The sequence below is a fragment of the Miscanthus floridulus genome, chromosome 6 (assembly GCF_019320115.1).
Source record: "Miscanthus floridulus cultivar M001 chromosome 6, ASM1932011v1, whole genome shotgun sequence".
In the NCBI taxonomy this organism is placed as follows: Eukaryota; Viridiplantae; Streptophyta; class Magnoliopsida; order Poales; family Poaceae; genus Miscanthus; species Miscanthus floridulus.
In genome coordinates this window covers 122,830,809-122,850,398 of record NC_089585.1, presented here as the reverse complement: position 1 = coordinate 122,850,398, position 19,590 = coordinate 122,830,809, and the positions used below count along the sequence as shown (strand labels likewise).

The window sequence follows — 19,590 nt, the reverse complement described above, 5'->3', positions numbered from 1 at the left end:
GATTTTTAACCCAGACATGGACTCATATAAGTATAAGAGCAATTTCAAATGAGAAGCCTGCTCCTTGTCGTCCTGGACGCACAGAATTGTGTCATCCGCGTACTGCAAAATAGCAACGCCATTTTCAATATACTCGGGCACAAGGCCTTGAATCAGCTTGTTTCTTTGCGCAAGAGAAATCATTTTAGCAAGGGTATTGGCGGCGATGTTAAAGAGGAAAGGAGACAAAGGATCTCCCTGCCTAACACCCCTACCAGATTTAAAGTAACTCCCATTAGTATCATTCACTTTAACACTAACTGTTCCAGAAACCATAACTAGTTTTATCCACTCACACCATTTATCACCAAAACCCCTCTGTTTGAGACATTAAAAAAGGAAGTCCCAATTCAACTTATCGTAAGCCTTTTTAAAATCTAGCTTCAGCACCAACCCATCTTTCTTCTTGATTCTAGTATCATGCAGAATTTCGTGCAAAGCCATAATACCATCCATAATATTTCTGTTTTTTAAGAAGCCGGACTAGCATTTATTAATGATTCTTCCCATCACCTTATCAAGCCTAAGCATTAATGCTTTAGTAAAGATTTTATATATAACGTTCAGCAGGCATATAGGCCTATATTGCTTAATATTGTTAGCATCTTTAACTTTGGGCAAAAGTGTAATAGTACCATAATTGAATCTCCCAATATCCAGCTTCAGATTGTAAAAATCCTGAAAGAGAAGTAACAGATCCTCTTTCATGAACTCCCAGCAGTGCTGGTAGAACTCAATTGGGAAATGATCTGGCCCAGGAGCAGTATTTTTCTCCATAGAAAATACAGCCTCCTTAATCTCCACCTCAGTAAAAGGTTTCTCCAACTCAGCATTTTCTTGCTCATCCACCTCCCAACACTCCTGATCCATATGCAAACCAGAAGATGAAGAAGGACCAAAGAAGTCTTTATAGAAGTGAGTGGCATGCTCCACTAGGGCAGCATCACCCTCAATAATTTGCTCATTATGACTTAGAGAGAAGATAGTATTCTTCCTTTTCTTCCCATTAGCCATTCTATGGAAAAAAGCAGTATTATTATCTCCTTTAAGAAGCAACATACTATTAGACCTTTTATGTCAATAACTCTCTTCCTCTGCCAATCTAAGCATTTCAGTTTGAATAAAAGTTTTTCTACTAAGCTTATCAGCAGGCAGACATTCATCCTCTTCCTCTTTTTCCAGGATTTCCAGTTCTTCTCTCAAGATTTGTTTATATTTTCTAGTATGCCCTTTAAGGCTTAGTCCCCAGCCTTTAAGAAACTTTTTAACTCTGTTCATCTTAATGCACCAGGCATCAATGGCTGATTTTGTTATAACTCTTTTGTTCCAGATTTCTTGAATTTTTGGGCAGAAATCAGCATGCAGAAGCCAGGAGTTTTCAAAACAAAAAGGTTTTGCCCCCACTTTCTGCTCCAGATCAGTCCTAACAATCAGAGGATTGTGATCAGACATATATCTAGGGATTTTTCTCAGGTTACAAAGGGGAAATTCCATTTCCCAAGAACTAGACATTAGTACTCTATCCAATTTTTCCAGCGTTGGATTTTTTCTATTATTGCTCCATGTAAATTTTCCCCCAGAAAGGGTGAGCTCTCTAAGCTCATATGAGTTAATAATGAGGTTAAACGAGAAATTATTCTCACTAAACTTCTTATTTTTCTCAGAGCTAAATCTCATAATATTGAAGTCCCCACCCATAAGAATAGGGTGTTTAGCTTTAAAGCAGAAGTTGGAAAGTTCAGACAGGAAGCTTTCCTTAAACTCATCCTGGGCAGGGCCATAAACATTCACCAAAGACCAGTATTTCTTAATATTTTTATCAAACACATTAGCAATTATCATAAACTCACCACTATCAAAAGTTTCAACATCAAATCTGTCATTCCTAATTCCACTTAACATACCTCCAGATTTGCCATTTGAGGGAGTCCAATGCCAACTGAATTCCTTGTTATAGTCAAGTTTCCTGAAAAAATTCTCAAGAGTAAGATTTCTTCGTAGTTTCTTGAATACCAACAAAATCAGCTTTATTATCCCAAATCAACTCTCTAATGTAAGAGCTAAGACCCTTCTTAGCCACCCCCCTGCAATTCCATATGATACCTATCATTTTATAATAGTTCTCCTGTCCCTGAGATTGAACCTAGGGCTAGCCATAGATTCAACTCTCTTTTTTTTCACAGAACCATCAAGAGGTTGGTTCTTGCAATTTTTTTGCTTTTCTCTTATACTTTTTGGATGATCTGCTTTTTCTTATGCTTGCAGTCAACTTAAGTGGCTCCTCCTCAGATTCATCAGTACCCCACTCAAGAATATTTTGATCCTCCAAAGGAAAAGTTTCCTCTTCCAAATTATTCCCAGAATCATTTATAGCAGCAGAGTGTTCATTAAGTTTCATCCTAGCATTTTCTAGATCCTTAAGCACATCAATTTTGTCAAAAGAGAGAGATTGAGAATTAACCCCCATTTTAGAGGCTAAAGACACAATATGAATGTTAGAGAGAACAGCAAATGAGTTCTGGTTTTCAGTATCCATACCTTCAGTATCCAAGCCAGTAGACATCTTGTTCATCTTCTGGGTTCCAGCCATCATACTTGCAGTCCCATTATCCCTAAGCCTCTTGCTTTGCCTGACCTCCTTCCAGGCAGGCCAGTCATCATACTTCTCTCCTTGAGTATCTTCATCAGCAGATTGTGAAGCAACAACCTGACGGTCCCAAACAGAAGAGCTTCCCCCAGAGCCACCCACATCATCTGCTACCGTGCCTTCAATTGTTGCAGGATCAGCAGTGTCTTCAACTAACTCCTTTTTCCCATCAGTATCAGCTGTACTGTTACCATTCACCTCTTTATCAGCAGATTTGTTCTCATCCACCTCCATTTCAGTTGTCTCTGAGACATGATCATCTTCTTTTTGTATGAGTTCCCAGTCTATATCCTGACTTTCCTTGATCATGTTTTCTTCTTGGCTAGATAGCTCAATTTCAGGTCCACCTTGACTTCCCTTAACTGGGCTCACAGAGAGAGCAATCTCCTTGTCAAAACTTGCTTTCTTGTCTTCTATGATAGTAGAAAGGCATTTACTGGGTCCAGACTTAATCATGTAGTTATCAAGCTGAAAGATATCATTTCTGTTACTACCATACAGAGCATTTTTAGCCTCAATTGTGGTTAGAGGATCAGACTTGAACTTCTCCATATTGGAACCATATTCATTTATCACTGTCCTTGATGTATCATCAAAGTTGATGGAAGTCAACATCTTAACCTCCATATGGTCAAAGTTTCCAAACCTCAATTGGTCAGATCCAGGTTCAATCAGATCCCCAATCTTGAGCCCTTCATCCTCACTGTCCTCATCATTTCCAGCCATTTGTTTGGTTTCATTCTGATAATAGCCCTCTCCTGAAACCTGCTTCCCTTTACCCACATTGACAGTTTTACTTGTACCAGCTCCAGAGCTTTGACTCACATTCTTGGGGGGGATCCATTTTTTGCTTTTTAGGTGATGGAAAATCATCCTTTGGCTTGTCCTTTTCATGTCTAATCCACTTGGTTCCAGAGGAATCAGTATAACCATCTTGATGCACCTCTCTCTGAAAAAAATAGTCATAAAAGTGAAAGTCCAGCAGACCATCCACAGATGCAGGCACCTTAGTAACATCTCTGCAACCAATTTTCACTCTCACATAATCATTCTTGTGAAGATTTTCTTTATCAACTTCCAAGGGTAGGCCCACCTTAGAGGCTACCATGCAGACATTGGAGTATGATCGCTTTTCATATGGAATGTTGGTGATTCTGAACCAAGCTACATCAAGGGCTCCTTTAGAGCCAGTAGAAGGGTTCCACTTTTCTACCTTGACTACCACATTAGGCATAGACCTCATCCTTAGTTCAGTGAAGTGAGCTATGTCATCAATAGTTTGAGCATTGGGAAACCTCATCTGATACTTGCCCTCACTAACCCTCTTAGCAAACCACCTCCAGGTAGAATTAGGCCTAGCCTTCAGCCTAAACTCATTCTCAATGTCTCTAGCAGTTGCTTGGCCAGAAGTGATAGTCACCAGAGCAGTGGTAGACATATCCTTAATGCCCTCCTCTGTCTTAGCACTTTCAATTACATGAAAGCCTTGCCCATAAGCAGATAAACCACAGAACGGAGAGATATACTCCCAAGGCATTTTAGCCATACACACTCTTGCAACATGCCCTTCTTTGTTACATCTAGAGCAAATGATAGGGTTAGAGCATTCATTAGCGAAGTGCCCAACCTTGCCACATCTAGGACAGAATTGCTGCTTCTCTCCCCGCTCTCTAGGAGCATCTTTTGTCTCATTCTCCCCTCCTTGAACAGCCTGATCATCAGTCACAATAATCTCAGTATTGTTGTTCACAGAAGTTTCAACCTCAGCAGATTCATTCTTCTGGCTTGGCTGTGACTCTTCCTTCCGCTCCTCCAGCTTACTCTGATGAGGATCTTGTCGGCCATGATCCCCCTGTTCCCTGTTCCAGTTTCCAAATCTCCCACTAGATTGGAATCTACCACCACCTCTACCTCCTCCATGGGGCACCCAACCCCTACCCCACGGAAACCACCGCAATTGTAGCCCATGTTGAAGCGCCCAGGATAAGGCTGACGCTGATCCATGGTTTTCCAAGGCTGCGGAGGAGCCTGGAGAACCTGTGAGAACGACCTGGTATCACCACCCAAAGTCGACCAGTTGTACTGTAGAATAATAGAGTTTGGGGGCAATTGGCCACACCTCAATGTGAGGGGGGGGGGCACCTTCTATTATAGGGCCGGCTGGCCTTGCTTTACAAGGTAGGGGTAATTTCCCTGATTTACATCTGCTAATTATAGTAACTAATCTCTGATTTACATCTGCTAATTGTAGCTATGATATCCACAGATGCCGCAGCATATGGTAAAAGGCTGCGGCATATTCTATTGCCTAACACCCGCCCGCAGTCGCAGCGGGAGGCTCCCGGACGCAAAGACTGGATCTAAAGTCTAGAAACAATGCCGTCGGAAGCCCTTTAGTCATGATGTCGGCGAACTGATGAGAGGAGGGCACATGGAGTACCCGAATCTCACCAAGGGCCACCTTCTCGCGGACGAAGTGGATGTCGATCTCGATGTGCTTCGTTCTCTTGTGGTGGACGAGATTGGCCGTCATGTAGATGGCGCTGACGTTGTCACAGAAGACAACGGTGGCAGAGGGTAGCTGTAGGTGGAGTTCCTGGAGTAGCTGTCGGAGCCAACAGCATTCGGCCACCACATGGGCCACAGCACGATACTCCGCCTCGGCGCTGGAACGTGACACCGTGGTCTGGCGTTTGGAGGACCAGGAGACCAGAGTGTCACCGAGGTATACACAGTAGCCGGAGGTGGAGCGTCGGGAGTCAGGACAGCCTGCCCAGTCGGCGTCGGAGTAAGCCGTCAGCTTGTCAACAGGCCCGGCGCCGATATGTAGACCCGAGGAGAGGTTGCCCTTCACATAGCGCAGTATGCGTTTGATCAGCGCAAGGTGAGGCTCTCGGGGGGCGTGCATGAAGAGACACACCTGCTGGACAGCATAAGCCAGCTCAGGACGAGTCAGAGTGTAGTATTGGAGCGCCCCAGCTAGGCTCCTATACTCGGAGGCGTCCTTCTCTGACAGGAGTTCCCCGTTATGTGCGGAGAGCTTGGCGTGAGTGTCAACAGGTGTCGCCGTAGGATGACACTCAGCCATGCCCGCACGCTGGAGGAGATCGACGGCGTACTGGTGCTAAGACAGGAAGAGGCCGTCGGAGGAGCGCGTGACGGTGATGCCGAGGAAGTGATGGAGCTGGCCAAGATCCATCATGGCGAACTCAGAGCTCAGCTGGGCCATGATGCGCTGAAGGAGAGCCGTGGATGAGGTGGTGAGGACGATGTCGTCGACGTACAACAGCAGGTAGGCGAGATGCGTCCCCTCTTGTAGAATAAAGAGGGACGTGTCGGAGGCGGAGGCGACGAAGCCAAGCTGTCGGACGAAGGTGGAGAAGCACTGGTGCCAGGCCCGCGGAGCCTGCTCTAGTCCGTACAAGGACTTCTGCAGGAGGCAGACGCTGTCGGGGGCGCCAGGGTCGACGAAGCCTGGTGGCTGCTGGCAGTAGACAGTCTCCTCGAGATGGCCATGGAGGAAAGCATTCTTCACGTCCAACTGGTGGATCAGCCAGGCGCGAGATGCGGCGATGCTAAGGACGGTCCGGATGGTGGCCGGTTTGACCACCGGGCTGAAGGTCTCGTCATAGTCGATGCCCTCGCGCTGAGAGAAGTCGTGGACCACCCAGCGAGCCTTGTGGCGGGCAAGAGATCCATCGGCATGGAACTTGTGTCGGAAGAGCCATTTCCCCATCACGATGTTGGCGCCAGGGGGACGCGGGACGAGCCGCTAGGTTTTGTTGTCGACAAGAGCCTAGTACTCATCCGTCATCGCTGCGCGCCAGTTGGCATCGGCCAACGCGCTGCGATAGTTTGTCGGGAGAGGCAAGGTCGAGGATGATGTGGCCGTTAGCCCTTCATAGCTGACGCGAGGGATGACACCAGTCATGGTGCGAGTGACCCACGGTGGAGGTGGCGGTGGTGGTGCAGGAGGCGCTGTTGGGGGTGTAGCCGTTGGCGCCGGTGCACCTGGAGGCACCGGGGCAGCCGATGACGAGGCAGGGGCGGACGCCGTGTGAGGGCGTCGGACGTAGACCTGTGGAAAGGGAACCACAGGAGGGCGCCCGCCTGGTGCCGGAGAAGCTGATCCGATTGCTGGTGGTGTGGGTGCATCGTCGGTGTGCGGCTGCTCGTCATCCGAGAAGGATGGAGCGACCACGGGCGTCGAGGGAGGAGTTCCACCTGCAATAACAGTAGGACAAGGCACCGAAACCATATCATCGTCTAAGAGGAAATCGAGGGAGGTGGGGGATGGGGCGTTTGGAGTGGCTGTAAAGGGAAACGTGGACTCGTCGAAGATGACATGACGGGAGATGATTATGCGACGGGTCGATAGGTCGAGACAGCGGTACCCTTTGTGAGAAGGTGGATATCCAAGAAAGATGCATGCCGCGGAGCGAGGTGCGAGCTTGTGTTTGGAGGTGGCCTGCAGATTTGGGTAGCAGAGGCACCCAAAGACACGTAGATGGTTGTAGGTGGGTGGCTGTTTATGCAGGCGAGTGAAGGGAACTTCATGCTAGATGGAGGATGGACGTCGGTTAAGCAGGTAGCAGGCTGTCAGGAGGGCCTCAGCCCAGTATGTGGGTGGCAGGGAGGCATGGAGGAGCATGGTGCGAACGGAATTATTAAGGGTGCGGATTATTCGTTCGGCCTTGCCGTTTTGGGGGGATGTGTAGGGACAGGAGAGGCGGAGGTGGGTGCCGCGAGCAGCAAGGAAGTGGGTGGTGGTGGTGTTAAGGAATTCAGTGCCATTATCAGCCTGAACACATTTGATGGGTAGGCTGAACTGAGTTTGGGCGAGGGCAGCGAGCTGAACTACATGTTGGTGAACATCGGACTTTTTGCGGAGAGGAAAAACCCAACAAAAATGACTATAATCATCCAGACACACTAAATAGTAGGAAAACCGGACAGACTGTTGATAGGTGACATCCATACATCACAATGAACAAGTTCAAAGGGCGCATGAGTTGTAGAATGCGACGAACTAAAAGGTAGACGTGTGTGCTTGCCTAACTGACATGAATGGCAGAGGGAGCGATCTACTGTATTACAAGCAACAACATGAATTTTATTAAGATGCGCTAAAGCAGCAGGGGCTGGATGGCCGAGACGTTGATGCCATAGGGTTGACGGAGCAGCCAAGAGGGCGACAGGCGTGGATGCGGGCATGGTGTAAAGGTCCCCGTTGCTGTTACAGCGGATAATCATGCGTCCCATTCGGAGATCCTTGATAGAAAAACCATGAGCGTCAAATTCAAAGGAACAACTATTGTCGCGAGTGAATTGACGAACAGAGAGCAGGTTACGAACTATAGAAGGTGCGACAAGGATATTATTAAGATGAAAATTAGATGCGGGAGTGGATAGGACGGAGTGACCTCTAGACGTGACTGGAATGGTAGGGCCATTACCTACTGTTATTGAGGAGATGGAAGGGGGTAGGCGGTGGGTAAGCATACCATCCAAGGACGTCATATGGGTTGAGGCGCCGGAGTCGACGACCCAGGGAGAGTTGCCCTGCATGGTCATGGTCTGTAGGGCGGCGATGAGACCGGCTGCATCCCAGGTGGAGCTGCTGGATCTACCGGAGGAGGCCATAGGAGCGAAGGCTGTGTGTGCCTGGGGAGCAGGCCCGAGGAGGCCCTGCTGGCACCCAGACTGGGCGTTGTGGCCACCAGACCCGCCGAAGTGGCGGCGTTGTCCAGGAGGGGTGACCCGCTCACCAAGAGCCACGCGTTCGCCGGTCCAAGGGTTGAAACCCTAGGGTGGGCGCCTATTGGAGTTGTGGCCGCCAGAGTTGGAGGGCTGTGGGCTGCCCTTCTTGTTGTTGGGGCGCCGGTTGTCCTGCTGCTGCTGTTGCTGGTGGCCGCCAGCAGGGAAGGAGGCAGTAGTGAAGAGCGTCGAGGCAGCACGGACCTTCTCGTCATTCTACAGCCATAGTTCCTTGAGGAGAAGCTAATGGCGAGCGGAGGAGAAGGTGAGGGACTGTTGCCCGGTGATGTTGTTGGCGACCGTAGAGTAGACCTCGTTGACGCCGCGTAGAAGGTTGAGGACGAGGTTGCCCTCGAGGATGGTCTGGCCAACGTCGCGCGGTTCGTCGGCCTTCGCCTTCATGCGGACGCAGTAGTCGTCGATGGAGGAATCCCCTTGAATCATCGAGTGGAACTCGTGATTGAGGAAGATGGCATGAGGCGCTTTGTTCGCCTGGAACACGTCGTCGAGGGCCTTCCACAGCGCGCATGCCGTCTGCTGATCGTCGGTCATGGCGAGGTTGAGGACGGAATCGGAGGCGGTGCTGTACATCCATCCGCGGACGCAGAAGTCAGCCTGCTGCCAGGCTTCGTTGGTGGGGCGCGCGGGGGAGGCGGTGTCGAGGTGGCTCAGCAGGCCAAACTTCCCGCACATGGCGGGGAAAGCCGTTGACCATTTGGTGAAGTTGGAGGGCTTCAACTCGAGGACCATGGGGACGTGCAGCTTGACATTGGTAGTGGCGAAGGGGCATATGATCGGGGCAGAAGCAGCCCCTAGGGCGCCGCTAGAGGCAGAGGTGAGGTCTGAGGCAGTTCCCATGGGAAGAGGAGGAGGGGAGGCGGCGCAGGAGGGAGGGGCGGAAGGTGGAGAGAGGCTGGGGAATCAGATCAGGACCCGGTTCTCTGATACCATGTAGAATAATAGAGTTTGGGGGCAATTGGCCACACCTCAATGTGAGGGGGGGGGGGGCGCCTTCTATTATAGGGCCGGCTGGCCTTGCTTTACAAGGCAGGGGTAATTTCCCTGATTTACATCTGCTAATTATAGCAACTAATCCCTGATTTACATATGCTAATTGTAGCTATGATATCCACAGATGCCGCAGCATATGGTAAAAGGCTGCGGCATATTCTATTGCCTAACAAGTACCAACACGAGTAGCTCCACACAGGGGAGATGGATTTGGGTTCTCAATCGACAACAAATTCTTCACCGAAATCACCCCACAAACCCCAATCTCACTACTATGACTCCAAATATGAGCAAGCCTAGAGCTTAGATCAGCATCCGGATGGTCGCGTACTTCGTGAGGAAGACGAATCCTCGCCCCAGCCTGCTCACCCGCCGTGGTTCTACAGGAACCGCTAGGGTTTCCGCCTCCCTACAAGGAAGAGGAAGGGGAATGGACTGGGGAAGAACCAGGGAGAACAGAGGCTCCCACACACTGCGGATTCGCGTCAATATAAGGGTGCCGCCATGGCCCAGAGCTCAGCGATTGCGAAGGAGTCGCGCTGTGAACCGTGTCCACAGGCCGTGGAGCACCAAGCAGCGTGCCTGCTCCCGCCACTGTAGCTCCGACTCGCTCACCTACTCCGCCTCGCGCCCCTGGTGCACTCGTGCTTGCTCCCGAGCCGCTCTCCCCTTCGCCCGCTGCGTCGCCCGGGTCGCCCGTGTCGGGAGGAGAGAGACGACTCATCTTCGTATATTGCGCTCATGGTTCTGAAAACCTAAACTTGACGCCATGATTGCTGCAAAAGATCTAATGCAGGCAAAGACTAATGCAAGCAACCAATCAGATCCTAGTAATCTAATCTAGAGGATAAGCATGCATGCCGTCTAACTAACCCTTGGGATATCAAATGCTGCCTCTTGCCATACACCCATAACACACCCACTGCACCATATGAAGGAAATACTTACAAACAAACTGTATGATTTGGCCATCCAACTTGTATTGTCCTGGATTTTCTCAAACCGGCCCATGTAAGTGGATATCACTTTGTTTGAAAGGTTCCGGATGTTAAAAAGCTATAGGCAATACAAGATACGTTAACATTGCTTTCTCAGGTCAAGGAACAAAAGAAATAAACACTAGTACACTACACTGTGTTCTTGAATTAACCATGTTGAGCCTTTTTTATCATCTAAAACACACTTATACTGAAAATACCTTGGGCTACAAAAAAAGGAAGCGGTTCTGTGAGTCAAGAAATTAGCTCATTTGCCCACAGTAAGACAATGCAGACGGCTTTACATAGTTTAGACTTTTATACAAGTTGGCTTCATTGAATTAGAACCAAGGGAAGTAGACTGAAGAAATTTGATAACACAACTAAACCACGTAAGAACATTTGCCCTCCCAGTTTCTTGGCTTCAGAATCCCTGTCAGGACTTCTAAATCAATTAGCTAAGCTCAGACATAAGCCAGGAATTTATCCCACATGCTGAGTTCAATATATATGACAAAGAGCTCATGACAACCTAAACATGGTACCAAAGAAAATGTAATTTCTATTATACAGATAATAGGAAAAGCAGTAAAAATGTGAACAGCTTATTGTTGGCCCATATTGAAAGACAGAAGGTAATACTTGGAAATGGAATTTAGTAGACACACGTAAACCTGACTTGTTAATATTATAGACAGCATGTTCAGATACCTTGTAAAAAAAAGATTCAAGGACGGTGAAAGAGAGCTCTGATTTCTGTGCCCCGCATTCTGGCGCAGAAACCTTTCTATATTTGCAATGGAAACGTGTAACACCCTAAAATTTTGCACTTTTAAAAATAGAGTTAAAATAATGGTTATCGATTTTTGTGCTCATGAAATATAGGAAAAGTAATATTTTTTAAATTAAAATTCATCATAGGAGTAGCAACATGCGGGATTGTGCATTCATGCTGGTTGCATTTGGTGCTTATGAGTGCAAATGGTTTTGAAATATGATAGAGCGATGTTTCTTTCTCTCCGGAAAATTTTTCGACCTTTTCCGGAATTAAATTCCTTTTTCCTTGGACTTAATATTTTTCCTTGATCTTTGCAACAATAATTTCGTGAGTTCTAAAAACTTTATTTGGGTTCATTATGTTCAAAAGTGTCTTCGAGAATTTTCCTAGAATTTTTGGAGCCATCGGAGTATTTTTCGTGGGCTAAAAATCAATTCTGAACTTTTCTGGAATTATCTTAATCCCGGAATTAATTAAATCCGAAAATAATAAAATATCTTGTTTTTCCACCGACCTCCAAACCCTACACTATATATATGCCGGTGTTCCTCTCAACTCGAGCTTTCCAGAAGTACAGCCCATTTTTCGAGCCGCCACTAGTAGCCCCGCAGATCGGACGCCGAAGTTCTCCACAGCTAGGTTTCCGGTTCGGCGAGCTTTTCCGGCCACCTCGGACGTCTCCGGCGAAAACCGTCACCACCACAAGGTAGATCTCGTCGTTCTCTACACCGTAGTGTCCTTCTTTTCTTGAATCCATCACCGTTTGACTATTTTCCCTTCGTTTTTCTTTTTCTGGTCGTTTTCCGGCGAGTTCATCCATGGCCGGCACCTTCTTCCTCTCTCTCCGGCCGAGGAAGCTTCCCCTGCGGTTGGCCGTCCACCGCAGTCTGGAACCCAGCGCCGACCCCGCTGCCGCCTTGGAGCCATGCCCTGCCCTTCGCGCGTCCCACGCGGGTGGAGCAGCGCCGCCGCTGCCTGTACAGCTGCTCCGCCGCCGGCCTTCGGGCCCTGTGCTGACCGCCGTGAGGGCATGGCTGACGCGCCACCGCCGTGTGCGCCCTGCGCCGCTGCTGCGCCGTCGGCTGGCCGGCAGGCCGAGGCCGAGGCCCCTCTCTCCCCTCCGTGAGCAGCAGCATCAAATTTCCATGGCTGCCATGCCACGTCCGTGAGCAAGAAGAAGGCAAGGAAGAAGATGATGCAAATTACAGAATTGTCACTGGTTTGTTTAATCTCCGTCGTTTCTTCGTTTTAAATCCGTTTCAGTTCGTTCCAGTTGCGTTAGTTCCGTGTCGTCGAGATCTATGCAGTAGAGTTATTAGTTTTTATATCACATGTTTATGAATTTATTTTATTAAAATATTAATTGTGTCTATAATTAATTAATCGCTGATTAATTAAAGTCGATTTAGGTTTTTGATGTCGATTCGATTGCACGAGTTTCATCGCAGTGTGTGATACGTGTTTGCAGCGATGATTAACATATCTCACATCTTGGAAATTTATAAGTTGAATATTAATTTGATTAAGGATTATTCAATAACTTTTTAATTAAGAGCAATTTAAGTTCTAATTTCGTTTTGCACCGTTTAAGTTGCGTTTGGTACGTGCTGACGTGAATGATATGTTAGGGGCAATGTTTTTCATGTCACATGATTTTTCATATATAGCTAAATAATAAATTGGTTAACATGCTTATAATTAGTTTTATAACTAGAAACAATATAGGTTTTGTATTCCGGTGATTATACATAACCTGTTAATCTGATTAATCAGTAACTTCAGTACAGTCTTAGATTATAATTAGTTGAATGTTGCATATGTGTTAAGTATGAATAGATGCCCTCACATGATTTATGTTTTTAATTTATAGATGTTTAAATGACTAAAAGTATATATATAATCTTTTATAATTATAAAATATGACGTATGCCAACATTAATGCCTTTTTAATTATGACTTGCTTAGATCAATTATGAGACATAATATAATTGTTCTATTAGTTGCTCTCACATGTTCTATATTTCTAAAGTAAAGTTTAAATACTTTATATAATATGAGATATGTTGATTAATAAAATATGATTAATTAGTGACATAAACATGTATGTCTTTAAATTGTAATTTGCCAAGTTTAAATGTGACATATATACTTTGCCACCTTCTCGCGGACGAAGTGGATGTCGATCTCGATGTGCTTCGTTCTCTTGTGGTGGACGAGATTGGCCGTCATGTAGATGGCGCTGACGTTGTCACAGAAGACAACGGTGGCAGAGGGTAGCTGTAGGTGGAGTTCCTGGAGTAGCTGTCGGAGCCAACAGCATTCGGCCACCACATGGGCCACAGCACGATACTCCGCCTCGGCGCTGGAACGTGACACCGTGGTCTGGCGTTTGGAGGACCAGGAGACCAGAGTGTCACCGAGGTATACACAGTAGCCGGAGGTGGAGCGTCGGGAGTCAGGACAGCCTGCCCAGTCGGCGTCGGAGTAAGCCGTCAGCTTGTCAACAGGCCCGGCGCCGATATGTAGACCCGAGGAGAGGTTGCCCTTCACATAGCGCAGTATGCGTTTGATCAGCGCAAGGTGAGGCTCTCGGGGGGCGTGCATGAAGAGACACACCTGCTGGACAGCATAAGCCAGCTCAGGACGAGTCAGAGTGTAGTATTGGAGCGCCCCAGCCTAGGCTCCTATACTCAGAGGCGTCCTTCTCTGACAGGAGTTCCCCGTTATGTGTGGAGAGCTTGGCGTGAGTGTCAACAGGTGTCGCCGTAGGATGACACTCAGCCATGCCCGCACGCTGGAGGAGATCGACGGCGTACTGGCTGCTGAAGACAGGAAGAGGCCGTCGGAGGAGCGCGTGACGGTGATGCCGAGGAAGTGATGGAGCTGGCCAAGATCCTGTCATGGCGAACTCAGAGCTCAGCTGGGCCATGATGCGCTGAAGGAGAGCTGTGGATGAGGTGGTGAGGACGATGTCGTCAACGTACAGCAGCAGGTAGGCAAGATGCGTCCCCTCTTGTAGAATAAAGAGGGACGTGTCGGAGGCGGAGGCGACGAAGCCAAGCTGTCGGACGAAGGTGGAGAAGCAGCTGGTGCCAGGCCCTGCGGAGCCTGCTTCTAGTCCGTACAAGGACTTCTGCAGGAGGCAGACGCTGTCGGGGGCGCCAGGGTCGACGAAGCCTGGTGGCTGCTGGCAGTAGACAGTCTCCTCGAGATGGCCAGTGGAGGAAAGCATTCTTCACGTCCAACTGGTGGATCAGGCCAGGCGCGAGATGCGGCGATGCTGAGGACGGTCCGGATGGTGGCCGGTTTGACCACCGGGCTGAAGGTCTCGTCATAGTCGATGCCCTCGCGCTAGAGAAGTCGCTGGACCACCCAGCGAGCCTTGTGGCGGGCAAGAGATCCATCGGCATGGAACTTGTGTCGGAAGAGCCATTTCCCCATCACGATGTTGGCGCCAGGGGGACGCGGGACGAGCCGCTAGGTTTTGTTGTCGACAAGAGCCTAGTACTCATCCGTCATCGCTGCGCGCCAGTTGGCATCGGCCAATGCGCTGCGATAGTTCGTCGGGAGAGGCAAGGTCGAGGATGATGTGGCCGTCAGCCCTTCATAGCTGACGCGAGGGATGACACCAGTCATGGTGCGAAGTGACCCACGGTGGAGGTGGCGGTGGTGGTGCAGGAGGCGCTGTTGGGGGTGTAGCCGTTGGCGCCGGTGCACCTAGAGGCACCGGGGCAGCCGATGACGAGGCAGGGGCGGACGCCGTGTGAGGGCGTCGGACGTAGACCTGTGGAAAGGGAACCACAGGAGGGCGCCCGCCTGGTGCCGGAGAAGCTGATCCGATTGCTGGTGGTGTGGGCTGCATCGTCGGTGTGCGGCTGCTCGTCATCCGAGAAGGATGGAGCGACCACAGGCGTCGAGGGAGGAGTTCCACCTGCAATAACAGTAGGACAAGGCACCGAAACCATATCAGTCGTCTAAGAGGAAATCGAGGGAGGTGGGGGATGGGGCGTTTGGAGTGGCTGTAAAGGGAAATGTGGACTCGTCGAAGATGACATGACGGGAGATGATTATGCGACGGGTCGATAGGTCGAGACAGCGGTACCCTTTGTGAGAAGGTGGATATCCAAGAAAGACGCATGCCGCGGAGCGAGGTGCGAGCTTGTGTTTGGAGGTGGCCTACAGATTTGGGTAGCAGAGGCACCCAAAGACACGTAGATGGTTGTAGGTGGGTGGCTGTTTATGCAGGCGAGTGAAGGGAACTTCATGCTAGATGGAGGATGGACGTCGGTTAAGCAGGTAGCAGGCTGTCAGGAGGGCCTCAGCCCAGTATGTGGGTGGCAGGGAGGCATGGAGGAGCATGGTGCGAACGGAATTATTAAGGGTGCGGATTATTCGTTCGGCCTTGCCGTTTTGGGGGGATGTGTAGGGACAGGAGAGGCGGAGGTGGGTGCCGCGAGCAGCAAGGAAGTGGGTGGTGGTGGTGTTAAGGAATTCAGTGCCATTATCAGCCTGAACACATTTGATGGGTAGGCTGAACTGAGTTTGGGCGAGGGCAGCGAGCTGAACTACATGTTGGTGAACATCGGACTTTTTGCGGAGAGGAAAAACCCAACAAAAATGACTATAATCATCCAGACACACTAAATAGTAGGAAAAACCGGACAGACTGTTGATAGGTGACATCCATACATCACAATGAACAAGTTCAAAGGGCGCATGAGTTGTAGAATGCGACGAACTAAAAGGTAGACGTGTGTGCTTGCCTAACTGACATGAATGGCAGAGGGAGCGATCTACTGTATTACAAGCAACAACATGAATTTTATTAAGATGCGCTAAAGCAGCAGGGGCTGGATGGCCGAGACGTTGATGCCATAGGGTTGACGGAGCAGCCAAGAGGGCGACAGGCGTGGATGCGGGCATGGTGTAAAGGTCCCCGTTGCTGTTACAGCGGATAATCATGCGTCCCATTCGGAGATCCTTGATAGAAAAACCATGAGCGTCAAATTCAAAGGAACAACTATTGTCGCGAGTGAATTGACGAACAGAGAGCAGGTTACGAACTATAGAAGGTGCGACAAGGATATTATTAAGATGAAAATTAGATGCGGGAGTGGATAGGACGGAGTGACCTCTAGACGTGACTGGAATGGTAGGGCCATTACCTACTGTTATTGAGGAGATGGAAGGGGGTAGGCGGTGGGTAAGCATACCATCCAAGGACGTCATATGGGTTGAGGCGCCGGAGTCGACGACCCAGGGAGAGTTGCCCTGCATGGTCATGGTCTGTAGGGCGGCGATGAGACCGGCTGCATCCCAGGTGGAGCTGCTGGATCTACCGGAGGAGGCCATAGGAGCGAAGGCTGTGTGTGCCTGGGGAGCAGGCCCGAGGAGGCCCTGCTGGCACCCAGACTGGGCGTTGTGGCCACCAGACCCGCCGAAGTGGCGGCGTTGTCCAGGAGGGGTGACCCGCTCACCAAGAGCCACGCGTTCGCCGGTCCAAGGGTTGAAACCCTAGGGTGGGCGCCTATTGGAGTTGTGGCCGCCAGAGTTGGAGGGCTGTGGGCTGCCCTTCTTGTTGTTGGGGCGCCGGTTGTCCTGCTGCTGCTGTTGCTGGTGGCCGCCAGCAGGGAAGGAGGCAGTAGTGAAGAGCGTCGAGGCAGCACGGACCTTCTCGTCATTCTACAGCCATAGTTCCTTGAGGAGAAGCTAATGGCGAGCGGAGGAGAAGGTGAGGGACTGTTGCCCGGTGATGTTGTTGGCGACCGTAGAGTAGACCTCGTTGACGCCGCGTAGAAGGTTGAGGACGAGGTTGCCCTCGAGGACTGGCCTGGCCAACGTCGCGCAGGTTCGTCGGCCTTCGCCTTCATGCGGACGCAGTAGTCGTCGATGGAGGAATCCCCTTGAATCATCGAGTGGAACTCGTGATTGAGGAAGATGGCACTGAGGCGCTTTGTTCGCCTGGAACACGTCGTCGAGGGCCTTCCACAGCGCGCATGCCGTCTGCTGATCATCGGTCATGGCGAGGTTGAGGACGGAATCGGAGGCGGTGCTGTACATCCATCCGCGGACGCAGAAGTTAGCCTGCTGCCAGGCTTCGTCGGTGGGGCGCGCGGGGGAGGCGGTGTCGAGGTGGCTCAGCAGGCCAAACTTCCCGCACATGGCGTGGAAAGCCGTCGACCACTTGGTGAAGTTGGAGGGCTTCAACTCGAGGACCATGGGGACGTGCAGCTTGACATTGGTAGTGGCGAAGGGGCATATGATCGGGGCAGAAGCAGCCCCTAGGGCGCCGCTAGGAGGCAGAGGTGAGGTCTGAGGCAGTTCCCATGGGAAGAGGAGGAGGGGAGGCGGCGCAGGAGGGAGGGGCGGAAGGTGGAGAGAGGCCTGGGGAATCAGATCAGGACCCGGTTCTCTGATACCATGTAGAATAATAGAGTTTGGGGGCAATTGGCCACACCTCAATGTGAGGGGGGGGGCGCCTTCTATTATAGGGCCGGCTGGCCTTGCTTTACAAGGCAGGGGGTAATTTCCCTGATTTACATCTGCTAATTATAGCAACTAATCCCTGATTTACATCTGCTAATTGTAGCTATGATATCCACAGATGCCGCAGCATATGGTAAAAGGCTGCGGCATATTCTATTGCCTAACAAGTACCAACACGAGTAGCTCCACACAGGGGAGACTGGATTTGGGTTCTCAATCGACAACAAATTCTTCACCGAAATCACCCCACAAACCCCAATCTCACTACTATGACTCCAAATATGAGCAAGCCTAGAGCTTAGATCAGCATCCAGATGGTCGCGTACTTCGTGAGGAAGACGAATCCTCACCCCAGCCTGCTCACCCGCCGTGGTTCTACAGGAACCGCTAGGGTTTCCGCCTCCCTACAAGGAAGAGGAAGGGGAATGGACTGGGGAAGAACCAGGGAGAACAGAGGCTCCCACACACTGCGGATTCGCGTCAATATAAGGGTGCCGCCATGGCCCAGAGCTCAGCGACTTGCGAAGGAGTCGCGCTGTGAACCGTGTCCACAGGCCGTGGAGCACCAAGCAGCGTGCCTGCGCCCGCCACTGTAGCTCCGACTCGCTCACCTACTCCGCCTCGCGCCCCTGGTGCACTCGTGCTTGCTCCCGAGCCGCTCTCCCCTTCGCCCGCCTGCGTCGCCCGGGTCGCCCGTGTCGGGAGGAGAGAGACGACTCATCCTCGGATATTGCGCTCATGGTTCTGAAAACCTAAACTTGACGCCATGATTGCTGCAAAAGATCTAATGCAGGCAAAGACTAATGCAAGCAACCAATCAGATCCTAGTAATCTAATCTAGAGGATAAGCATGCATGCCGTCTAACTAACCCTTGGGATATCAAATGCTGCCTCTTGCCATACACCCATAACACACCCACTGCACCATATGAAGGAAATACTTACAAACAAACTGTATGATTTGGCCATCCAACTTGTATTGTCCTGGATTTTCTCAAACCGGCCCATGTAAGTGGATATCACTTTGTTTGAAAGGTTCCGGATGTTAAAAAGCTATAGGCAATACAAGATACGTTAACATTGCTTTCTCAGGTCAAGGAACAAAAGAAATAAACACTAGTACACTACACTGTGTTCTTGAATTAACCATGTTGAGCCTTTTTTATCATCTAAAACACACTTATACTGAAAATACCTTGGGCTACAAAAAAAGGAAGCGGTTCTGTGAGTCAAGAAATTAGCTCATTTGCCCACAGTAAGACAATGCAGACGGCTTTACATAGTTTAGACTTTTATACAAGTTGGCTTCATTGAATTAGAACCAAGGGAAGTAGACTGAAGAAATTTGATAACACAACTAAACCACGTAAGAACATTTGCCCTCCCAGTTTCTTGGCTTCAGAATCCCTGTCAGGACTTCTAAATCAATTAGCTAAGCTCAGACATAAGCCAGGAATTTATCCCACATGCTGAGTTCAATATATATGACAAAGAGCTCATGACAACCTAAACATGGTACCAAAGAAAATGTAATTTCTATTATACAGATAATAGGAAAGGCAGTAAAAATGTGAACAGCTTATTGTTGGCCCATATTGAAAGACAGAAGGTAATACTTGGAAATGGAATTTAGTAGACACACGTAAACCTGACTTGTTAATATTATAGACAGCATGTTCAGATACCTTGTAAAAAAAAGATTCAAGGACGGTGAAAGAGAGCTCTGATTTCTGTGCCTCGCATTCTGGCGCGGAAACCTTTCTATATTTGCAATGGAAACGTGTAACACCCTAAAATTTTGTACTTTTGAAAATAGAGTTAAAATAATGGTTATCGATTTTTGTGCTCATGAAATATAGGAAAAGTAATATTTTTTTAAATTAAAATTCATCATA

General features: G+C 49.3%; 1 pseudogene; it reads right to left on the bottom strand.

Annotated features, from left to right (window-relative positions):
* Positions 1 to 6,482: 6,482 nt before the first annotated feature.
* LOC136461153 (uncharacterized) lies at positions 6,483 to 9,301 on the bottom strand (annotated as a pseudogene).
* Between the last annotated feature and the right edge of the window lie 10,289 nt (positions 9,302 to 19,590).